Below are 19,359 nucleotides of genomic sequence, written 5' to 3' on the forward strand. Positions count from 1 at the left end.
CCTTGTGCTAAATAGAGAAAGTTTGTTAGTACCTTCTTTGGTAAACTCTCACGAAGTTTAAACTCGTCTACTAGGGAATTCATTGTGGTTTAAGGTCTTGTTGCATATGGTCAATGCAATCGCACTCCGCAAACACTACACCATAATAGGATATTTGCAACACGCCCTTTTTTTTATTTGCAACGGTTATTTAGCGTTAGTAAGTTTCCAACGTTAAATAAGCGTTGGCAATGTTGTAAAGCGTTGCTTTATTTGGGTGAATTTCTGGAATTAATTGCTAACGCTTAAAAAGCGTTGGAGAAGTGTTACAAATTAAAAACTTAAAAATTTCGCAAATGAAAAAAATCGAAATATAAAACATAACTTTTTTTTCTCTCCTCTCTCTCTCTCTCACCGCCGCATATTTCAAAATCCCTAATTTACGCACTCCTCAAAATCAAATGTACAGATCTGTTTCTAATTCCCTTAGATCTTTCATTTCTGCTTCCAAATCTTCACCTCTCTGTGCTGGTTTGTTTCTTTAACTATTTTTTCAATTCAATCTACATTTCTCAATAACATAGGGAAGATTTATAATAATTGATTATTGTTATTGTAGAAGGAGGGGAGCGATTGCATTTGCAAATGCCTACTTCATTCAGGGGAAAAGCACTTTATTATGTCCCTCGTTTTATGGAAGAACAGAGTCGAGGAATGTGCCCAACGGATGGCTCTCTGGACTGCTCGCCCTTCCTGCTGCAGGTTTACATTTATATATATTTATTTATTTTTGGGTGTTTGTATTGTTCCTCTAAGTGGATGAAAGGAGATGATGTATTGTTTAAAGTAAAAGGTCTGAGTAGGAATTTATACTACTCATTTTGTGGGTATGAATTTGATGGTGGGTGTCGGAGTTCCTACAGCCCCTTCTATTGCTTACTGTTCAAAGCCTGAAGGAGAAGAATCTGAAACTTATCATATTCGCTGTTCTTGGCAAGTCAGTTTTTTTTTAAAGGTTGGTTTCTTTTGTTGTCGTTTTTGCATTTTTGGTTGTTTAATTGATGATGGGCTGTTTTATTTGGTTAAAATAGTGAAGAAGCTGCGAAAGATGCTATAATTTATAGTTATAAGGCTGCTTTGCTAGTGGATTTTCTGCTAAACTTACTCCTGAACAAGTTTCTCAGATCTCAAGTATGTTATTTTGTTTCTTTCGGTTTTGTACTTTCAATTAAAGCTTGGGATTGGTATGGTTAAAGATTTAATATCTGTCGTTTATTTATCCGCCAATAAAATTGCCCCGGCACATCAAGGGATTGAGTTGGGGATTGGGGATGCTAGTATTATTAAAGCTTTAGCTGAAGCTTATGGTAGGGAAGTTGTTCATATTAAAAGCCAGTTAGAGGTAATGTGTTCTGTTACTTTTTACTTATTCCGTGTTATTATGTTGTTATTGTTTTACTTTGTTGCTTTTATTTATTTACTGTTGTATATTTAGACATGGGGTGATTTGGGACTTGTTGCGAAAGCTAGCCGTTCGTCTCAGAGGGTTATGTTTAAGCCTGCTCCGTTGATTTGTTGTTAAAGTTTTGGATACGTTTCGTGCCATTGCTAAGGTTTATTGTTTGTTCTTCATTTTTTTTTAATGTATGTTTGTAGTCCATGCTTGGTCTTTTGATTATGAATGTTATCAGGAGTCGGGAAATAATAGTCAAGAGAAGAAAAAGAACCATATTAAAGGACTTCTTGTTCTTTGCTACGGATTGTGAACCTCGATTATCTAATTAAATACTTGCAGGTTATGATTTAAACGCGTCGTAGATAGTCTTTTGTTGATTTTGTTTACTTTTGCGGTTTGCTTACTATGTTGAATGTTTTGGTGCGATCAAAGTTGCGAATTGGATTGGTGAAAGGAGACTTTGTTTGTAGCTTTAGGGCATCTTCTTTGTTTATTCGAAAAAAGAATCGGCTCCTTCTTCACAAACCCAGTCTTCTCTTGAAGAGGTTAGTTAATATAGCATGACTGAATTTTAGTGTTCAGAATAGCTGTTTTACTAGTTTTATGTGGATTTGAGAATAGGGGTAGAAGTTGAAAGTTGCAAGTTTTTTTTTTTTTTTTTTGCTTGACAATCAATATCATTTTGTAGCATCCTTATGTTTATGGGCTGTTCTTGACAACCCACTCCTACCGCCATTAGTGTCCCACTAACCGCCTTCCCCCATAATGAGAGGTGCGGTTTTCCTCGAAAGCTCCGTAATGAGTAGATGCCATGACTGTAACCCTGGTCTTGTAGGAACCTAGACGATGTGGGACTAAAATACTTTCACCCCCGTGGTGCTAGGGGCTTTTCCAACACAACTGTAGTATGACATCCTCTTCCGTAAGTAGCTTTCTTACCGATTACCGGCTGTAGGGCGGTACACCTTTTATGGTTATGATTTGGACTGTATATTTAAAGCCAGAAGGAACATTTGTGTGGTTGCTTCTGTAATTGGTTCCAAATACTTGGCTTTGCTTTTTGCGTATAATGACCATGTTCAAATATTAACCACGAATACTTATTTTTCTTTCCTTTTATTTGTTTATTTATTTTTATAACAGGTGGCAGTTGTACCGCGAACTCCTCCGGGGCATGGATGGCTGAGGCCTACAATTGGGATTGTTGAGCTTTCTCAGAGTGTCATTCAGGTACTATTTTGGAAGGACTAGTTACTACAGTTTCCTTTTGTACTAGATCAAGCAATTCATCCATATCTGCTTACTTCCTTGCTTACAAAGTGGTCACAGAATGCAAATTTACTACTGCATATTCGTACTCTTCGCAATAATTGGTTCTTTTGTTAACACAATACTTAAAATCAGCCTTTACTGATAAGAAATATTGAAGGGGTGTGAGGGAATCTCATCACAACAGAAACAAAGAGGCAACAAAACTATGCAAAATTAAATGCAAGTTACACCGGATATCCCTGGTCCCCAATCTGCCATTACTATATCCAAAGAATAGCCCCTCCTCTCAATTTACATAGAAGTTCACAGCCATATGGTGGCCTTAGTGTTTCGTATTGTCAGATGCAGGGAAGAAGTTTCTTTATACAGTTTGTTGCACATATACAATATACTTTATAGTGTTGAACCCTACTCGCGCGTATAGCTGGTCTCTCTAACATTCTTTTTTGTGCGGTTTGTTCCTCTTAGTGCAAGAAAGGGATCTCGGGGATCAACCCGAAAAGCGATGCACCATTTTGCAAATGCCACATTTTAGTGAAGTCATTTTGAAAAAGATTGCACGCAAGGTAAGTTCATCCAATTACATTTGGTATTCTACTTCAAGAGAAAGGTGTTATTGGCTGCGTAAAGAGTATCATCTGATAAGGTTGTTAGACCTACCAGAATCCTTGAATGGTTTTTCGAGGATGTGACTGAAATTCTTTTTGGCTGTGGTATATTGAATCAAAAAGATGTTAATAGTGGACCAAGCTATTCTTTAAAGCATGCAATTGACAGAGTCCATATAGGTGCCTGCTTTATAAGTCAGTAGACTATATCACAGGCCCGAGCTACTTGTACAACTACAAACTTGTTAGTCATTTGTATCTAGCGTATACCGCATTGAATATTTGTACGACTGTACGTGCACATGGAAACATGTAAAAGCTGGCCAAAAAAGTATAAGCATGAAATTTCAGGCAAGAGCATCCCACTACATGTCCGTACTATAATTGTTGATGCTATTGTCATCTACTCTTCTCCATAGAGCTCAAGCATCATAGGTGTCTAAGTCATGTTGAGTGGTGGGATAGCACATTCAACGATCTGTTCTTAGTTTACACAGAAATCATTCTTTTTTTCCTTGATAGTAGTATACTACTATTGTTAGATCTTATTCTATTTTTTCGAGGGACACAGGTCCACTGGTATTCTACTATTCTGTTTCTTTGTGCATCTAGGCGTGAATTTGGCATTTCCAACCCCCTCTTTAAGTACGAGAAAGATTTTGTTTGATTTTGAGATTTGGTCATGGGCACATTAAATTTGATAGATGTAGACCTAGGAATTTGGTGTTGTGCCTGGAAGTGGCATCTGGGAAGTGACCTCCTAATTATGGCACACAACTTGCACTTTAAGGAGCCTAGTGTGCTTGAGCGCCCCTCTTAACTATCTAGATCCCATTTTCCTAGCTTCTATAATAATAATAATAAGTAAGTAGCGATAGCAAAGAGTAGCAATGCGATGCTTGATGGTAATAATAATAATAATAATAATAATTATCTTTCTTTTCTTTTTGGCGTTCTTGGTTTCTTGAATAGATTTGTATTAATTTAGTTGACTTTGACAGTTGTTTGACATTAAGATATGAGGCATTGATTCTTAGAGAGAAAATCCATGGATGAGAATTAACTTCAAGTTTCATATCAAGAGTGGTTCAATTTTGCTAAAGATTTAGTGGGAAATGGATTTCACTACATTGCCGTCAAGGTAATTAATGAAATGTTATTGTTTGTTTATTGGTGTTGTTGTTAAGCTAAAACTTTACTTGTTTGTTTGTAGGGGTGTGAAAGTGCATTTTCATGCATTCAGGCAAACAATGTCGTTTGCTGCTGAGAGATAAGTTCGTGCTTGATAATGTGAATCTTTCATGAATCTCCATTTGGGTTTTGATGTAGAGGTGAGAATCCCTAGTCCTTTACTGTTAAGCTCAATCCACTATACCTTAGATTATCAGTATTTAGCGTTTGAATTGGTCTTGATCCCCTTATTGTCTGCTTCATGATCTTTTCTTGGTCGACTATTTTATCTTAATGCTAGGATCTCTTTTGGAGCATTTGTGGAAGTAAATGGGCGTAGAGTTTTCCACAACGCAAGCTGTTATCTCTTGTTTAGGATCATATAGTGTATGAAAACTTTTTTTATGGTGATAATTCAACAATAAGTTTGTGAGGTTTAGAAAATCGCTCAAAGTTGTGAATATATATGGTTGGATTAGTTTTGTACTTTATTAGTTTTTTTTTCCATATATATTATGGTTTCTTTGTAAAATAGTATGAAAATGTATTGTGTACAGGATAAATTTAGCTTAAATAAGAATTTATGATTTATGATTTATGTATATGGTGCAAGAGGGGCATCTTTTGTAGGTTTAGCTAGTCGCTACAAAATATGAGAAATTATTTTTTTTTATCAGCAACCCATCAGCAACGGTTCATAACCGTTACAAATGATTTTTAAATTATTTTTTAAAAAAATTAACTAACAACTTTGCAACGGTTAAAAAGCGTTACAAATTACCAACGCTTAAAAAGCGTTTGTGAAAAAAAAAACCGTTGCAAATGTTTTAAATTTGTGTACAAAATAGTTATAAAAAGTGTTGCAAATCATTATTGCAACGCTTAAAAAGCGTTGGAAATTTTTATTTGCAACGCTTATTAACCGTTGCAAAAATTTCCAACACTTTACCTACGCCATATTTGCAACGCTTAAAAAGCGTTGCGAAAATTATTAGCAACGCTTTTTTGCCGTTGCAAATAGCCTGTTATGGTGTAGTGAAAACGAGATTTGGATAATAAATCACACATTTGTGATCTTAGTTTTTCTCTATCGTCTTTCCTTGAGGACAAGCAAAATGTTGTTTAGGGGTTGTTGATCAGACCCCAAATGTGCATATTTATCCATTTACATTACTGCATTACAGCCTTTTTTACGCTTAATAAATAGACAACTCATAGTTTTTAGTGCCATTTACAGGTTACATGCCATTTCAAATTACTTTTCATAAAATATGCATTTTAGCGCCAAAAGAAGCTCTATTAACGCTTCTTATGAAGACTCGAGTTTATATGAAAAAGTGATGAAAAGTCAAAGTCAATAGTCAACGGTCAAGGACTCAAACCTAGAAAACTGAAGATTATGTCCTTAACTCAAAAAACTAAAGATGGATAGTCTTGTCTCAAAAGTAGCCTTGCTTAAACCCTACCTTGCTCAAAAAGAAAGAAGAAAAGAAAAAGCATAAAGGAAAAAAGAAAAAGTAAAAAGCAAGTGTGTGAGGTGTCTTAATTATAGAAGGAGATGGCAAATCAGTCATTGTAAAAGTAAGAGTATAAAAGCAAAAATTAGAGAGAGAAAGCATTATCCAATTTTTGGTTTGACAACCCAAGAATTGAGATCAATTTTATCATGCTTTCTTAGATAGTTTTACATTATTGTAATTTATTTTCTTGTCTTGTTATTTCTTTTATTTCAATCTTATTGTTTTACTTTATTTTCAAGTTCTTCATTGCATTTAATACTTGTTTTCAATCTTGTCATTTTAATCAAACTTGTTTCTAAACTTTCCTTGTCATTTAAATCTAAAGAACACAAGTTACACTCATTTGAAGGCAAAGTTTTCATTGTAACAAAGTTATCTCATTTCCTCTCTTTTCACTTCATATTTTAATCCACAACCAACTTCATTGTTTTCCTTTCATAAACAACTTGTTTTTCAATACCCGTTAAATCTATAACAATGAATAAGAAAAGTTGAAGTTCTTGTTTTTACTCATCAACCATTTTTCCCACTTAAGATTTAGGATGAACTTCAACACATAAAACAAACTCACCACTTTCTACTTCAACAATATTAGGTATTTAGGAAATTGGAATCTTCTTCAAGAAATATATATTGGCCTCTATCTTTGATTTTGACAAGCCTTTATATTCTCATTTCAATTAGGTACAAAATAAGGGGCAAAACTGGAAACTCACCATGGAGGCTTACATTTCTCTATTGTATTTATAATGATTATAGATCTCTCTAGAATAATTTCTCAGAATAAGAAAGATTTTATATAGCTTACAATTACATACAAAGTTACTTTAAGTGTATTCAATCACATATTTTGATGTGAGAGAGATTTTCTCTCAGTATCTTGTGAATTATGATCTTGTGGTGACGATGTGTAATCTTCTTTACACCCCCTCAAACTAGACGGGATAGACCAGAGTCCAAGTTTGACTCGCAAGCTAGTGAATGAGGCACGCGGAAGAGATTTTGTGAAGATGTCAGCGAGTTGAAGGCTAGATGAGACAAACTTTGTGACAAGCGAGCCAAGAGCACTTTTTCACGAACAAAATGATAGTCTATCTCAATGTGTTTTGTTTTAGCATGAAACACCGGGTTGACTGTCATGTAGAGTGCACTCACATTGTCACAAAAATAAGACCGAGGGCTTGCAAAGTGATACACCAATGTAGGTGAGTTCAGCTGCAGCAGAAGCCATTGCTCCATATTCAGCCTCAGTACTGGATCGAGCAACTATGGGTTGCTTTTTATTTGGCACTCCACGATAAACAATTACAACCTAAAAAGGTGCAGATGCCCATTGTAGATTGACGGGTGCTAGGGCAACCCGCCCAATCCACATCAGAAAAGGCATATAGATCTAAAGTACTATTTACCAATTGTTGAATCCCATAATTAATGTAATGCAGAATACGTTAAGGGTGTGTTTGTTATGATGGAAAGGAAAGGAAATACTATGGAAAGGAAAGGAAAATAAGAGTGGTCCACCTTTTCCATAGTTTTTAAGGCGTTTGTTTACCCATGGAAAGGAAATGGGCTTTTCCATATGGAAACAAATGGAAAAGGTTTTGTGTCTTTAGCTAACCCCTGAAATTTTTGTGGAAAGGAAAGGAAAGGAAATAGATAAATAGAAACTTACTACTAATACACTCCACTCAACAATACAATTATTCCTTTCCATAGTTTTTGCAAACAAACATGATTATTCCTTTCCCTAGTTTTTACTTTCCTTTCCCCAGTTTACCAAACACATACCATTTAAAATTTTTCCTTTCCTTTCCATTCCATTCCATTCCATAGTGGACCACCCATTTTATTTCCTTTCCTTTCCATAAGTTAAAATTTAACAAACACACACTAAGTTTGACTGCTTGATAGTGATGAAGCTTGGGCTTATCAAGGAATTGGCATATTGTGTTGACAGTTTATGTGAGATCTAGGCATGTGAGGGTTAGATATTGAAATGCACCAACAAGGCTTCTATATAGTGTTGGGTCTGAAAAGTTCTCGATTGGAGAAAGTGACTTAAACTTTGAAGCCATAGGTGTAGAAATAGGCTTGCAATATTCCATTTAATTTGAGCACGTTTAAGTAAGTCATAGGCATATTTTTGTTGTGACAAAAATAGACCATTGGAGAAATTCTGCACTTCAAATCCAAGGAAGTAGTGGAGAGGCCCCAGGTCCTTGATTGCAAATTCTGGTTTAAGTGAAGTAACAAAGGACTTCATATATTCATAATCATCACCTGTCAAGACTATGTCATCAACATACAAGAGAAGAACAACAATCCCTTTGTTTCTTCGATGGATGAAGAGTGATGAATAGGCAATACGACAAAAGAAACCAAGTTCCAAGAGAAAAAGGCTTAATCGATCAAACCAGCAGACTCAAGGAGCCTGTTTTAAATTGTCGATGGCACGGCTCAATTTGCATACATGTATAGGCTTCGTCAAATAACTAAGGGGTTGCTCTATAAATACCGATTCTTGAAGGGAGTGATTTTTTGCTCCCAGCGTTGGTTCCTCCAAGCGCTCCAAGGGATTTATTATCCATACACGTTTCATTTTTTCCATCCAAAAAAAGATGTTACAGCTGTATAAAATCTTTAAAATTTCGGATTTTACTTGTTTGTCCCTCATAATTAGAAAGAAAATAAAAAGAAAAAAGAAAAAGAAAAAAGAAGTCGTATGATTAATATCAAGTCGTATGAATGTCCGAAATTTCAAAGCTCATTTCAAAGCTTCCATCGACCATCTCTCGAGGTCCCGAGTTGGTGTTAAGTTAACTTGCATGGCTAGATCTTGTAAGAACCAAGAAACATTGAAAAGTAAGAGCTTTGAGGTTCTCTTTCTTATCCATTGCATCTAGAGGAACTAAAGAAGCTCATGTTCAGATTACTAAAGGCTATGCCACAAGGTAGGAGCAAGCGTACATGTGTGTTGCCAAGTGTTTATCTGTTTTGTGTTTGTAGGATTAAAGGGTGGCAGATTTGTCTTTTGATAATTGGAATGGCTGAAAAACTTAATCGTAAACAATTGTAATGTGCTATTTTGAGTACTAGTTCAAAGATTAAGCCGTCCCCTGCCACGATCCTATGTTTTTTTTTTCCGGACGTAGGCCGGTAACTGCAACAAGAAATGGAAAATACAGGTTTTTGATTTAGGTGCAAGCTTGGTTCTCTCTAACCATAACAAGTGTAAGGCTTAATCCAGAGACCAAACATCAGATGACAATTTATTAGTTAATACTTTCAGCGCGCATCACTTTCAAAATAAATTGGGACTGATTGAGTATGAAATCAATTAAACAAGTGAGCAAAACAATGACAGTTCTGCTCATAAAAAGGTGCAGCTTCATACGACTTGATATTAATCATACGACTTTTTTTTTTTTTTTTTTTTTTTTTTTCCTTTTTATTTCCTTTCTAATTATAAGGGACAAACAAGTAAAATCTGAAAATTTGAAGATTTTATACAGCTGTAATATTTTTTTTGGGATGGAAAAAATAAAACGTGTATGGCTGATAAATCCCTTGGAGCGCTTGGAGGAACCAACGCTGGGAGCAAAAAATCACTCTCTTGAAGGTGCCCATGTAGAAATGTGTTCTTGACGTCTAATTGACGAATATGCCAATGTTTAATGTTAGCAATGGTAAGGACAGTACAGATGCTTGCTGGCTTTACTACTGGGCTAAATATTTTAGAAAAATCAACCCCTTCCTTTTTATTATATCCCTTGGCTACTAGTCGAGCCTTCAATCAGTCCAAACAATCATCAGCCTTAAGTTTTATTCGAAAAATCTATTTAGATCCAATTAAATTCATAGATAAATCTCGAGGAACTAAGGTTCATGTGTTGTTAGCATGCAGGGATTGTAACTCTTCCTCCATAGCTTTCCACCATCCAGGATGTTTGAGAACAGCCTTGTAGCCTTTTGGTTCATGTGGAATTGAAGGATTGTGATTAACATGTAAGGCATACACATTGGCTGGGTATTTTGTGTTGGGTTTGTGAACAACAATCTGCCCACGTGTAGTCATTCCCAAAGGGTGAGATGTGGACTCCATAGTTGAAGATACTTCACCACCTTGTGTTTCGGCTTCAAGTATTGGTGTGGCCTCATGTAGTACGTGTTAGAAAAATGGATTTGCACAAATCCATTAAGATATGAATGAGTAATTTGTCTCCAAGTTACCCCACTTGAGATGAAATGGTTTCACTTGAAACAGTATGTAAAAAGAGAAAAACATTTTCGAAAGGGTGCACTCGTTCGAAACAGTGCATTATGCCGAAAAGGTGCGACCTTTCGAAATAGGCACTAGTTCAAAATAGTGCTTTATGCCAAAAAGGTGCGACCTTTCGAAATAGACACTGGTTCGAAACAGTGTTTTATGCCAAAATGGTGCGTCCTTTCGAAACATATGACTTTTCAAAAGATGCCTAACTGTTTCAAAGAGTCACTGTGCTGTTTCAAAAAGGCACTTCTCACCTATAAATACTGGATGAATTTGGAGAGAAAGACACACCAGATCACACATTTCTGATATTTCTCTTCTCCCTCTGTTCTTAGTCAAATACTATGTTGTGCTCGCTGATTCTATAGAATTGAAGTGCTAGCTTTCTATAGAAGGAAATCCATTCTATCTTGGGAGACAATTTCCCATCAACCTTTATGCCCCGTGAGAGGGAAAATTTGTCTTAAGGACTTAGTGTTTCTACACTAGGCTCGGATTTAACAAAGAAGTACAAGACACTTACAAGACAAAAGGTTTATACTGTTTGGTAATTGGTAAAGAGTAAGTATATTTAAGTTATATATTCCTAACAGTACATCCTCTGAAGATGCTAAACCACTAAGATCTGAAATAGAATCATGCTCATTTTGTTGAGTTTTCTCAAAATCAGCTTGATTGTCTACTTAAGGTGCGTCAGTAGGTACTGCAACATTCGTCGGCAATATTGATTCGCTATCACTTGTAGTGTGACGTGGTCCATCGATCAAATGAACTATTGGAAGAAGATGAATTATGATCACTTGGATTACACCAGTCCTTGAAGGTTGAGAAATCATGGTCTCCCTTTGTCAGCAATATAAAGCATTAAGACAAGCATAAGGAAATAGTCCTTCATTAAATACAACATGCCGAGATATGTAAATTCTCCCTGTAGGTGGATAGAGACAGCGATTTTCTTTATGCTTGTCACTATATCCCAAGAATATACATTGAAGAGAACAAGGAGAGAATTTATTTTCAGCATAGTTACGCAGATAAGGGAAGCACCGACATCCGAAAATCCTTAAGCAAAAATAGTCCATTCTCTGGTGAATTAGATTGTAAGGAGTTTTCATGTGCAAGTGACTAGACGGCAATCAGTTTATAAGGAAGACAGCAGTAGAAAATGCCTCAACCGAATAACGTGGTATGGATGGATTAAACAATATTGCCAATCCTAATCCCACAAGATGTCGATGTACCAGGACAAGAGATGTGATGAACAATGCCATCATTTGCTAAATGTTGTAAGAAAGTCGTATTAGAAAATTCACCCCCACCGTCAGATTGAAATATTTTTATCTTGGAATTTACTGCCTTTCTGCAACACTTGAAAGATTTTAATTAAAGCAGTCATAAAAGTCTGATTTGTGCCGCAAAGGAAACCACCATACATAGTGTGAAAACTCATCTACTAATAAAGCATAAAACCGATATCCTTGTTTAGAACGTACTGGAGCAAGTCCCCATAGATCACAATGGACTTTTTCTAAAGGGGCATTAGATATATGACTTGAGGCAAAGAAAGGAAATTTGCAACTTTTACTTAATTGACAACCTTCACATATAAAAGAAGTTTATTCCATTTATTAACACGAATCAGACATTTATTTCTTAAAAACTTAATAATTTTTGGCTGCTAATGACCCAACTTTTTATGCCATGTATCTTCACTAGTAGTTCTGAAACATGTAGAGAAAAGCCCCTCATGCAATGCTGCATTATTCATGGCATAGAGATTGCCTTGCTTACTCCCCGATGCCAACACCTGGTTTGTTCTCCGATCCTTAATCAAAAAACCAGAACCAGTAAATTCAAAAGAACAAGGAAAATCGGATGTAAGTTGTGAGAATGATAACACATTCTTTTTCATTGCAGGCACAAATAGAAGTTCATGAAGTGGAAGAGAAACATTAGTAGTAGAAATAGAGGAATGACCAATATGAGTAATTGGTAATATATTACCATTGCCAACCATGACTGAATCATAACCGAAATAAGGTACCAAGTGTCATAGCCCGAATTTCTAAACAATTACAAAGTGAATATTTGAAACATAAATATCTCAAACATCACTCGGTTCAATTGTCTAAAAACCCAAGCTATGACGGGGTAGATACAACACATGTCAAAACCTAAAACCCACATCATAAAAGAAACAACTTGAAAACAATAATCTCCAAAATTTCTCAGTTTCACTTTATTAAAAGACTATCTTCCATCCAAAAATCATTAATATAACATTCTAAGAATAAAAGCCTTCAATATCTTATTCTCATGTCCTACTAAAGATGTACACCACGTTATTACATCCATCCAAAAAAAATCAGACCTATTAAAATAAACTCCCGGACTGCTCCAAAAACAAATCCAAATCAAACGCCGCGGTTCTACTGCCTTCCACCTATGTTCCCAAAAACACACCCACGTTGTCAAAACAAAGCAAACATGGGTCAGCAAAATGAAATTTGCTGGTATGAGTAGACTAACCACATATAAACATTATCATACTTCAATTATTCAAACAATCACTTTATATTTTCCCATAACTTAGTCCTTTTCAGCTTGGAAGACAGGTAGTTCCGTCATTTCAACCAGCATAGTTTCTTCCCAAGCAAGACTTTCATTCTATTAACTCATTATCATAACTCGTTTTAATAACTAGGTAACTGAATTAAAACTTACCGATATCCATTTTTGGATAAGGGTAGGACCGCGTCCCTGCACAAAATATTATTAAGTCCTACCCTCCTGCAAAAGAAAGTTAGTAATTTTATATAACATATGTACATATCCTATAGGTATACAAATGTAAGTCCAAGCACACCCGTACAATCAATGAATACAACTAACCCGCAAGGCGAATACCTTACTTCCTCTCTAGGGCAGTCCAAACAATCTAGTCATTCATGACACGTTCACTGAATACCCGGGTCATTCATGGCACAGTCAATGAATACCCAATTATAACGCTAACGGGCCATTTATGACACATTCAATAAATGCCCACCTATCACATGACATCTTCAGTCATAAGTTTCATTTCCAAAACTTGAGGCGTGGAGAGTTTTAAAAGGGTGCGGTAAATTGTTGAGAATACTATTGAACTTTATTGTATATATTATTTCATATAAAGGAGGAGTATCTTGTTTCTTGTATTATTGTTTACGCGTTATTAATATATCGATGTCTAAGTGTCATAGCGTCGTATATAAAAACTGAAATATCACATAGTAGTTAATGCACGTACACACGTATATATAAAGGTCTTAGCCTAAAGCCAAGCATGCTAATAGCCCTAGACCTATCCTAATAGCCCAAATCATAATCCGAGTTAAAATGTCAAATTGGGTCAACTGGTCAAAGTCAACCCTGGTCAAAAGTCAACAGCAGTCAACCAGCCCCAAACTCGTACAACCCAAAAGCCCAAAGTCAAAGGCCCAAAGTCTAAAACTAAATTTCAAAAACTAAAGCCCACAATCTAAACAAAATACTCAAGCCCACAACAAAAATTAGAAACTAGCCCAACCAACAAACTAAGGTTTAGGCCCAAGCCCAACCGAAATAGAATTAGAATTGGTGAGACTGGGAGCACCGGATCCAAATCTCGGTCATCCCCTCCACCACTAGCTCACATTTTCCGGCCACCTCTCCTCCCTTCCTCATCATATCGGTTTTGCTCCTAAGGAAAAACCGTACAACATTAACAAAAGGTAAAAACTAAACCCTTAACTCCATCCCTTCCCTCTAAACTAGATCTGGGAATTTTCGACCTCCATTAAAGCTTGTTCAAAGCTTCAACCACACCCTCTCCAGCAACCAAACAACCATCAACAATCCATAACCCACCAACAATACCTCACAACAAAAATCAAACATGACAAACAGTTAAACAACAAAAAAAGGAACGGTTTGGTTCTTGCTTGAACGCCATTAATGGCTGTTCAAGCTTCACAGCACTTCCACTCTTAAACAATCACCTCTACTTCACCACGCATACGGTCCACCCTCCCACGCTTCATCCATCCAACCCAACAGTCTAACATTCATAAAAAAAAATCAAACAAAACAAACCATTCTGACACAACAAAACTTTGGACGATTCAGTTATGGTGGTGACGCCATTAACAACCTGCGTCTAGTGTTCGACAGTTAAACTCTCAAATTCGTCAGAACTTTAGGTACTGTAGTACTTCAAAATTTATCTAAACTGCCGACACCATTAACAGAGTTTACGGCATCATTAACAGAGTTTACACGATATCAAATAAGGAAAATCACTATTACGAATATGATTAACATAAAACAAAATTTTAAAAGAACATCCTCAGACTACTCACAGTTTATAAACCGAACAGCTAGATTTTTCGAAGGAGGAAAAACCCCGAAAGACCGACGTCGACTGTCGCGCAAAAAACAATCTTCCTCGTTCAAAACCTTTTCTTTTTACTCTCCAACAGCAATCACTACTGATGTTCCTCTCCCTTTCGTCTCTTATTTTTCTGTGTATAACTCTCTGGGTTTTTCCCCAAAAATGCTACATGAGAATCCCCTTTGTTTTTTTTTCCAAACATTACCGAAAAACAAGGGTTGAAACTTATCTACTTACTTACGGGACTTTTATCCCTAAGCTGATAGTTATCATATATCTGTTTTATCTATTTTCATTATTATTATTTTTTATTATTATTATTATACTAGGAAAACAAAAGAAAAAGCCGGGGTGTTATAATATACACACCTTAAAAGGATCTCGTCCCGAGATTCAAGGTAGAGTGTAGATTAACCAAACAAACAGTACGTCAAACGATAAATATTTATAAAGTATAAAGTTGACAGATTATGTCCCAATAACTAAACTTTAAGTAATAATGTAATAATGTAGAACATGTCAGCAGGGAGATTAAATTAAACACATCATTTACAGCTTGCACCCAATGATCATAGTAAACCAATATCAGAATTGAGACATACGTGTATACGCAAGTATACACACCTTAAAATGAATACACATATACAATATCATATAGATAGGCATACTAATATGTCCACTATCACATAGGATCATACACCTACAATGTGATGCATGCACATTGGCTCACACACCAACGATGTGCAAGTATACACTGGTTCACACACCAACGATGCATACAAGCTCTCTACCATCACATAGGATCAAACACCAATATAATGATGTGTGGTATGCACACTAGATCACACTCCAACGGTGTACATGTACACACTGGATCAACTCTAACGATGCATACAAAGAGATGTTATGTATATTGGATCACACACCAACGATATACATAACTTGGACAATATCAAAAATTCAAATTCAACCTTTATCAAAAGGGTTTCTTTATTCCTTGGATAATTCCAATTTACTCAAATATAAAATTTTAAAATAACAATTTCTTCTTTAGCCAATACTTACTTAAAATAGAAAACTCCGTTAGGAAAACAAGACTATAACATACTAAACAATTTCAATTATAAACTTCATAAGAAACTAACCATTAAAACAACCAGCATTTTATTTTCATAATCATACGATAATTTCTTACATGCTAAGTACCAATAAAGGAACTAGTAAACAACAAATTCAAACATATCTAACATTAACCAGTGCAGTTCTTAGCATAGTGTCCCAGCTGTCCACATTTATAACATATTCCTACTAGTTCATTTGGTTTAGAATATCTCCGAATAGTATGCCCAACTTCCCCGCAGTTCAAACAATTACCATCAAATCTCTTTAGCGAAGCACTCGCGTCTTTATTCACATGCTTACTTGTTTGCCTATTATATGGGTGATGCCGACTTTTTCTCTGCCCTTGACGGCGTGGTTCCAATTGTTCATATCTTAATGAAATAAGGTGTCAAAGGGTATCAAATAACTTGATAGATATGGCTTGTTTTGGGGAATTTCTCATCTTAATTAATACATACTCAAAGATTAATAACAAATTCTTCCAAGTTTAATCTTCTCATCTTTCAATTTATTATCCAATTGTTCATATCTTAAAGTAGCAAAATGCCCTAGCAAATCCCCTAATTAGCATGTTGACCCCTCCTACGAGTTAATATTGCTCCTAAATCGGCCAGATATGGTATTAAACCAAGAACGTTTCATTTCCAGCCAATCAAAGGACTTCTATTAGTATCAAATATCTTAAACTAAATACCACATTCCGAGGCTCACCTAGTCCATGAAATATAAATATCTCAAACATCACTCGGTTCAATTGTCTAAAACCCAATGGTAACACATGTCAAAACCTCCCACATCAATACAACTTGAAAACAATAATCTTCAAAATTTCTCCGGTTTCACTTTATTAAAAGACTATCTTCCATCCAAAAATCATCAATATAACATTCTAAGAATAAAAGCCTTCAATATCTTATTCTCATGTCCTACTAAAGATGTACACCACATTATTACATCCCTCCAAAAAAAAATCAGACCTATTAAAATAAACTCTCGGACTGCTCCAGAAACAAATCCAAATCAAACGCCGCGGTTCCACTACCTTCCACCTATGTTCCCAAGAACACACCCACGTTGCCAAAACAAAGCAAACATGGGTCAGCAAAATGAAATTTGCTGGTATAAGTAGACTAACCACATATAAACATTATCATACTTCAATTATTCAAACAATCACTTTATATTTTCCCATAACTTAATCCTTTTCAGCTTGGAAGACAGGTAGTTCCGTCATTTTAACCGGCATAGTTTCTTCCAAAGCAAGACTTCCATTCTATTAACTCATTATCATAATTTGTTTTAATAACTAGGTAACTGAATTAAAACTTACGGATATCCACTACGGATAAAAGGGTAAGACCGCTCCCCTACACAAAAATATTATTAAGTCCTACCCTCCCGCAAAAAGTTAGTAAATTTTATATAACATATGTACATATCCTATAGGTATGCAAATGTAAGTCCAAGCACACCAATCAATGAATACAACTAACCCTAAGGCTAATACCTTACCTCCTCTCAGAGGCGTCAATCTAGTCATTCATGACCCAATTCATGGCATCAATGAATACCCAATTATAACGCTTAACGGGCCATTTATGACACATTCAATAAATGCCCACCTATCACATGACATCTTCAGTCATAAGTTTCATTTCCAAAACTTGAGGCGTGGAGAGTTTTAAAAGGGTGCGGTAAATTGTTGAGAACACTATTGAACTTTATTGTATATATTATTTCAGATAAAGGAGGAGTATCTTGTTTCTTGTATTATTGTTTACGCGTTATTAATATATCGATGTCTAAGTGTCATAACGTCGTATAAACTGAAATATCACATAGTAGTTAATACACGTACACAAGTATATATAAAGGTCTTAGCCTAAAGCCAAGCATGCTAATAGCCCTAGATCCATCCTAATAGCCCAAATCATAGTCCGAGTTAAAAGGTCAAATTGGGTCAACTGGTCAAAGTCAACCCTGGTCAACAGTCAAAGTCAACCCTGGTCAAAAGTCAACAGCAGTTAACCAACCAAGTCAACAGCAGTCAACTAGCCCCAAACTCCTACAACCCAAAAGCCCAAAGTCAAAGGCCCAAAGTCTAAAACTAAAATTCAAAAACTAAAGCCCACAATCTAAACAAAACACTCAAGCCCACAACAAAAATTAGAAACTGGCCCAACCAACAAACTAAGGTTTAGACCCAAGCCCAATCCGAAATAAAATTAGAATTGGTGAGACTAGGAGCACTGGATCCAAATCTCGGTCATCCCCTCCACCACCAGCTCACATTTTCCGGCCACCTCTCCTCCCTTCCTCATCATATCGGTTTTGCTCCTGAGGAAAAACCATACAACATTAACAAAAGATAAAAACTAAACCCTTAACTCCATCCCTTCCCTCTAAACTAGATCTGGGAATTTTCGACCTCCATTAAAGCTTGTTCAAAGCTTCAACCACACCCTCTCTAGCAACCAAACAACCATCAACAATCCATAACCCACCAACAATACCTCACAACAAAAATCAAACATGACAAACAGTTAAACAACAAAAAAAGGAACGGTTTGGTTCTTGCTTGAACGCCATTAATGGATGTTCAAGTTTCACAGCACTTCCACTTTTAAACAATCACCTCTACTTCACCACGCACAGTCCACACCACTCCATTGTTCATCCATCCAACCCAACAGTCTAACATTCATAAAAAAAATCAAACAAAACAAACCATTCTGACACAACAAAACTTTGGACGATTCGGTTATGGTGGTGACGCCATTAACAACCTGCGTCAAGTCTTCGACAGTTAAACTCTCAAATTCGTCAGAACTTTAGGTACTGTAGTACTTCAAAATTTATCTAAACTGCCGGCACCATTAACAGAGTTTACGGCATCATTAACAGAGTTTACACGATATCAAATAAGGAAAATCACTATTACGGATATGATTAACATAAAACAAAATTTTAAAAGAACATCCTCAGACTACTCACAGTTTATAAACCGAACAGCTAGATTTTTCGAAAGCGGAAAAACCCCGAAAGACCGACGTCGACTGTCGCGCGAAAAACAATTTCCCTCGTTCAAAACCTTTTCTTTTTACTCTCCAACAGCAATCACTATTGATGTTCCTCTCCCTTCCGTCTCTTATTTTTTTGTGTATAACTCTCTGGGTTTTTCTCCAAAAATGCTACATGAGAATCCCCTTTTTTTTTTTTTTTCTAAACATTACCGAAAAACAAGGGTTGAAACTTATCTACTTACTTACGGGACTTTTATCCGTAAGCTGATAGTTATCATATATCTGTTTTATCTATTTTCATTATTTTATTATTATTATTATTATTATTATTATACCAGAAAAACAAAAGAAAAAGCCGGGGTGTTATACCAAGTTTGTGATTTTACCTAGATCACCCATCATATGGGCAGTAGCACCAGTGTCAGGGAGCCATTCCGATAAGTCCTTGGAAATATTCATTGCCGCCAGTGCTTGAGGAACATCTTCAGGCATGAAGGATTGATTGAATCGATTCCAACACTTTCACGC

General features: G+C 35.9%; 2 long non-coding RNA genes across 2 annotated transcripts; both read left to right on the plus strand.

Moving 5' to 3' along the window:
• The first annotated feature begins 669 nt into the window (after positions 1 to 669).
• On the plus strand, positions 670 to 1,727 carry LOC147524696 (uncharacterized). The gene is made up of 5 exons (XR_015197088.1): positions 670 to 976; positions 1,071 to 1,170; positions 1,290 to 1,381; positions 1,475 to 1,592; positions 1,671 to 1,727. It is a non-coding gene; the product is annotated as an uncharacterized LOC147524696 (long non-coding RNA).
• Positions 1,728 to 4,324: 2,597 nt separating this feature from the next.
• LOC147524697 (uncharacterized) lies at positions 4,325 to 5,037 on the plus strand. The gene is made up of 3 exons (XR_015197090.1): positions 4,325 to 4,456; positions 4,529 to 4,646; positions 4,787 to 5,037. It is a non-coding gene; the product is annotated as an uncharacterized LOC147524697 (long non-coding RNA).
• Positions 5,038 to 19,359: the final 14,322 nt, after the last annotated feature.

Source organism: Coptis chinensis, chromosome 1 (genome assembly GCF_015680905.1).
Source record: "Coptis chinensis isolate HL-2020 chromosome 1, ASM1568090v1, whole genome shotgun sequence".
Classification (NCBI taxonomy): domain Eukaryota; kingdom Viridiplantae; phylum Streptophyta; class Magnoliopsida; order Ranunculales; family Ranunculaceae; genus Coptis; species Coptis chinensis.